Source organism: Mchenga conophoros, linkage group LG23, assembly GCF_057382185.1.
Source record: "Mchenga conophoros isolate Kocher_MC1m ecotype Shallow Benthic linkage group LG23, M_conophoros_male_GT1.1, whole genome shotgun sequence".
Taxonomy (NCBI): domain Eukaryota; kingdom Metazoa; phylum Chordata; class Actinopteri; order Cichliformes; family Cichlidae; genus Mchenga; species Mchenga conophoros.
In genome coordinates, this window is record NC_140547.1 from 28,194,089 (window position 1) to 28,200,642 (window position 6,554).

Below are 6,554 nucleotides of genomic sequence, written 5' to 3' on the forward strand. Positions count from 1 at the left end.
ACAGACCTGGACCAGTACGCCTCATCTGTACTGGATTACATCTCCAAAACCACAGACAGTGTCACCACCCAGAAACGGATCACCATGTACCCCAACCAGAAGCCTTGGATGAACCGGGATGTTCGTCTCCTGAAGGCCCGCAACACCTCCTTTAGGTCAGGAGATTCACACGCCTACAGTACAGCCAGGGCTAATCTAAAGAAGGGCATCAAAAAAGCCAAAAACCACAACACAAAAAGAAGGTAGAAGAACACTTCTCCAACTCCAACCCCCGACGCATGTGGCAAGGACTCCAGACCATCACAGACTACAGGACCACCAAACCCTCCCCCGCATCCTCTGATGTCTCCTTCCTCAACGAGCTCAACAACTTTTATGCTCGTTTTGAGCGAGGGAACCCCACAACCACAACCAAAGCAGATGTGACGCCAGACCACCAACCTCTGACTCTCTCCCCCACCGATGTAGGAGCGGTGCTGAGCAGGATCAATGTCCACAAGGCTGCAGGTCCTGATGGCATCCCCGGGCGTGTTCTCAGAACATGTTCTGGGGAGCTTGCAGGAGTGCTGACAGACATATTCAATCTGTCCTTGGCCCACGCTGTGGTACCGGCCTGCTTCAAATCCACCTCCATCGTCCCGATACCCAAAAGGACGATCTGATTTCCTCGTGTCAGCATTGTTCCCACATCATCATAATTAATGTTGTTCCAGGTTCAACATGGCAAGTGACCAATCACCTTCTTGTGACGTCATTCCTTTGCGACTTCGAAATACCCGCCTTCGAGTATTTCGAAATACAAGTGAAGAAGCGAGAAACCGCCGCCTGTCCGCCGAATTTGAAGTCAAGAAGGTGATTGGTCACTTGCCATGTTGAACCTGGAACAACATTAATTATGATGATGTGGGAACAATGCTGACACGAGGAAATCAGATCGTCCTACCCAAAAACTCCAACCCATCTTGCCTCAATGACTACCGCCCAGTAGCACTCACCCCATCATCACTAAGTGCTTAGAGCGACTGGTCCTAGCACACTTCAAATCCTGTCTCCCCCCCACCCTGGACCCCCACCAATTCGCATACCGCCAGAACAGGAGCACAGAGGATGCAGTCTCCATCGCACTGCACTCTGTCCTCTCACACCTGGACAACAACAACACCTACGCCAGAATGCTGTTTATAGACTTCAGTTCAGCATTCAGTACAATCCACCCCTCACAACTCATCAGGAAACTGACAGACCTGGGCATCAGTTCCCTCATCTGCAAATGGTTACTGGACTTCCTGACCAACTGCCCCCAACATGTCCGGCTGGATAACCGCTGCTCATCTACAATCACAATGAACACTGGTGTACCACAAGGCTGTGTGATGAGCCCTTTCCTCTACTCCCTCTTCACCCACGACTGCAGACCTGCTGATGATTCCAACACCATCATTAAGTTTGCAGATGACACCACGGTGATTGGCCTCATCAGTGACAACGATGAGGCCGCCTACAGGGAGGAGGTGGATCGTCTGGCTGAGTGGTGCGACACAAACAACCTGCTGCTTAACACCGAGAAGACCAAGGAGCTCATCGTGGACTACAGGAGGAATGCTGACCCACATCCACCCATCCACATTAAGGGGACGGCTGTGGAGCGTGTGAGCAGCTTCAAGTTCCTGGGAGTCCACATCTCCGAGGATCTCACCTGGACGACCAACTGCTCCAAGCTGGTCAAGAAGGCTCACCAGCGCCTCTGCCTCGGACCGGAAGGCGTTGCAGAGGGTTGTGAAAACTGCCCAGCGCATTGCCGGAGCACCACTTCCTGCCATAAAGGACATCTACAGGAAGCGGTATCTGAAAAGGGCTGGGAAAATCATCAGAGACCCCAGTCACCCATCACATGGACTCTTCACCCTCCTGCCCTCTGGGAGGCGCTACAGGAGCCTCCGGACTAAGACCACCAGGTACCGGAACAGCTTCTTCCCCACAGCTGTCAGACTCCTGAACTCTGCCTCCTGACATCTGACCCACGTTAACACATGGACTGAACATACACACACCCACAACCACCTACACACACACACAATGGACAACTGTACCCTCAAACACACAATAATAACATGGACTGAACCACCACTCACAACCACTAGCACTTTATATAGCCTCTGTAGGAATTATATCTCACTTATCTTAACTGCACTACTGTATAGCTCTGTGTAAATAATCATTCTGTACATTTGATAATTTTTAACCCTACAACTGTTTACAACTTGCATAGTTCCCGTTTTTCTGTATAGCTGTATATCTCAGATTTCTGTAAAGTTATTTATTTCATATTCTGTATAGTTTTTCATATTTATATCCTGTTCATAGCCTGTACATAACTTGTACTCACTACAGCCTGTACATAAGATAAGATAAGATAACCTTTATTAGTCCCACACGTGGGAAATTTGTTTTGTCACAGCAGGAAGTGGACAGTGCAAAAGTTATGAGGCAAAAATTTGAATACAATAAGAATAAATACAGTACACAACTGTACAGAATAGAATAAAATAAAATACTATATACAGTAGAATAAAATAAAATAAATATACAATAAGATAAAAATAGAATACAAATACAAATACTATATACAACTGAGTAAAAATACAACGATGACAGAAAAGATTATTGCACTTAGTATTATTGCATATGTATGGATGTGTGTGCTTGATCAGTTAAAGTCTTTATTATGGAGTCTGACAGCAGTGGGGAGGAAAGACCTGCGAAATCTCTCCGTCCCACACCGTGGGTGCCGCAGTCTCCCACTGAAGGAGCTGCTCAGTGCTGTCACAGTCTGCTGCATGGGGTGGGAGATGTTGTCCATCAGGGATGACAGCTTAGCCGCCGTTCTCCTGTCACTCACCACCTCCACTGGGTCCAGAGGGCATCCTAGAACAGAGCTGGCCCTTCGGATCACCCTGTTCAGTCTCTTCCTGTCCCCAGCAGAGATGCTGCCGCCCCAGCAGACCACGCCATAAAAGATAGCAGAAGCCACAACAGAGTCATAGAATTTCTTCAGGAGTGGGCCCTCCACTCCAAACGACCTGAGTCTCCGCAGCAGGTACAGCCTGCTCTGCCCTTTCCTGTAGAGGGCGTCTGAGTTATGAGTCCAGTCCAGTCTATTGTTCAGATGAACACCAAGGTACCTGTAGCTGTCCACAGCCTCAATGTCCATACCTTGGATGTTCAGTGGTTGCAGTGGAGAACATACCTATAGTTATAGAATATTCACAACATACTTCATACCGTGTACATTATAACATGCCATAATAGACCCATTTCTGTAATATACTCACATATTCAATTCAATTCAATTCAATTTTATTTATATAGCGCCAAATCACAACATAAGTCACCTCAAGGCGCTTCATAGATACAGAGAAAAACCCAACAATCATATGACCCCCTATGAGCAAGCACTTTGGCAACAGTGGGAAGGAAAAACTCCCTTTTAACAGGAAGAAACCTCCGGCAGAACCAGGCTCAGGGAGGGTTGGCTGTCTGCTGTGACTGGTTGGAGTGAGAGGAGGAAGACAGGATAAAGACATGCTGTGGAAGAGAGACAGAGGTTAATAACAGATATGATTCAATGCAGAGAGGTCTGTTAATACATAGTGAGTGAGAAAGGTGACTGGAAAGGAAAAACTCAATGCATCATGGGAATCCCCCGGCAGCCTATGTCTATTGCAGCATAACTAAGGGAGGATTCAGGGTCACCTGGTCCAGCCCTAACTATATGCTTTAGCAAAAAGGAAAGTTTTAAGCCTAATCTTGAAAGTAGAGATAGTGTCTGTCTCCCGAATCCAAACTGGAAGCTGGTTCCACAGAAGAGGGGCCTGAAAACTGAAGGCTCTCCCTCCCATTCTACTTTTAAATACTCTAGGAACAACAAGTAGGCCTGCAGAGCGAGAGCGAAGTGCTCTAATAGGGTGATATGGTACTACAAGGTCATTAAGATAAGATGGGGCCTGATTATTTAAGACCTTGTATGTGAGGAGCAGGATTTTGAATTCAATTCTGGATTTAACAGGAAGCCAATGAAGGGAAGCCAAAACAGGAGAAATATGCTCTCTCTTTCTAGTCCCTGTCAGGACTCTTGCTGCAGCATTTTGGATTAACTGAAGGCTTTTCAGCGAGTTTTTAGGACATCCTGATAATAATGAATTACAGTAGTCCAGCCTGGAAGTAATAAATGCATGAACTAGTTTTTCAGCGTCACTCTGAGACAGGATATTTCTAATTTTAGAGATGTTGCGCAAATGGAAGAACGCAGTCTTACATATTTGTTTAATATGTGCATTGAAGGACATGTCCTGGTCAAAAATGACTCCAAGGTTCCTCACAGCGTTACTGGAGGCCAAGGTAATGCCATCCAGAGTAAGAATCTGCTTAGATACCATATTTCTAGGCTTTTCAGGGCCGAGTACAATAACCTCAGTTTTATCTGAATTAAGAAGCAGAAAGTTAGCGGCCATCCAGGTCTTTATGTCTTTAAGACATTCCTGCAGTTTAACTAATTGGTGTGTGTCATCTGGCTTCATGGACAGATAGAGCTGGGTGTCATCTGCATAGCAGTGAAAATGTATGCTATGTCTTCTAATGATACTGCCTAAGTATCTATATTATTGCTAATATATATAATATATCTATATCACTAAAGCACTTCTGGATGGATGCAAACTGCATTTCGTTGCCCTGTACCTGTGCATGTGCAATGACAATAAAGTTGAATTCTATTCTATTCTATTCCAGTTTGTGAAACACTGAGGTTTTCTATACAAGTTGAGTGAACAACGAAACACAACTCAAACATGAAGAATAATCCTTTCAAATGTGTCATTTGCTCCTTTAAGTTGCTGAGTCCTGATTGGTTCTCAGACTGGTTATCTAATGCAACAGTGAGCTAGACTTAGCAATCTGTAGTCAATTTATGGAAAAGGCACAAGTCTTTGAGGGCAGGAGGTATTTTTAATGTTCATGCGTCAGAGTAATTTTTTTGTATTTTTGTTATACATTACTAATCATTTAAAGAATAGACACTTAAAATTATTTTGCTTAGATTTCAACCAGTTGTTCTTACTGGCAAGCTAAAGCTATGTCATAGCCAGCTTAAAATGTTCACCAAGAGATCATTTGTGGTTGGTTGTCGCACATATCCAGGAAAGTTTCTCTGTTGGCAAAATAGTTTGTGGTGAGCCACAAGTACAGCTTGAGTGTGGCCTCACAGGGTTGCTAGATCAAGCAAACTTGAAATTGAGGAACCAGAAACTTTTCTTACCTGGATCATCAAGCTTTAAAATCTCCGGTTACCTGTTTTTCTTTTAAAAGACGTCATCTACTGGTTTGCAAAACCTTGAGGCTTTTTATACAAGATGAGCGTTTTCGTGTGTTGTTGGTGGTTGATTACTTTTTGTTACAATTAATTCAAAAATGAAAAGTATACCAGGAAAAGGAGACAGCAAATCTTAAGCTTTGATGTTGATGGTTATTGAAAGATGCTTCATGGATCAGCAATTCATGTAAAACGTGTGACTACCAATCTTTGATAACTACCCTATCAGAGTTATCACATGGAATATCTAGTGCAGCCTTTACCCGCCATTCTGTAATTGATAGAATGAAAATATTTATCATAGGAAGAAGCATGACATGACTACACCAATAAATCTCATTAATTTTATTGTCTTTGCTTCCATGATTTTACAAATATGATACTCGCTATCAGTAAAAATGCTAACAATTGACCTCTGACAAATAATGGATTCATGTACATTCACATCCTTAAGTACATTAAACACAGGGTACAAAATGACAGTTTTCACCTACAGTGCAAAAAAGTGATACAAAAAAGTGATGTAAAAGTATCACTTTTTTGCACCTGTAGAATACATCACGTGTCTCATCTTTGGCATTTTCATCTATAAGTCTTTATATTATTTTCTTCTACAGTTAAAGTCTAAACACTGACACTGTTGCTGTGTTGTTAGTGTAAAGTAAATAAATATCTATAAAAAACACTCTTAACACATTCCACTTCACCATCAGTGCACCACAGTCAGTAACCTGTGACCAGTGAAATTTAAGTTAATTGTGATAGTGCTACAAAATACCTCACTCAGGCTGGAAGAACTCAAAGTTCAAGAGCAAGCTGATGTCACTGATGATGGGTTTAGATTTTATTATTGTCATTTGTATTAGGAAATATTTAATATTTAGGAAATATTTAACCTCTAATGCTTAGAGGTGTATAATCAATTGTGTAGTGATAGGATGTGTGATCTTTAGCAGGCTGCAAAGGCTTGGTGTGCATTCCAGGAATGCACACCTACATCCTGGGAGCATGGGAAGAGGTCGTACCTTGTTTTATTGTTTTATGGTAGGATTAACGTAGCTATGTCAGTTTTAGTCTAATGGATTTTTTACATATAGATGAACTGTTGGATTTTCCAGACCAGCAGGTTAAGGGAAGTCATTTATGGGGCCACACTCTGACACCCCCCCCCCCCCACATACACACA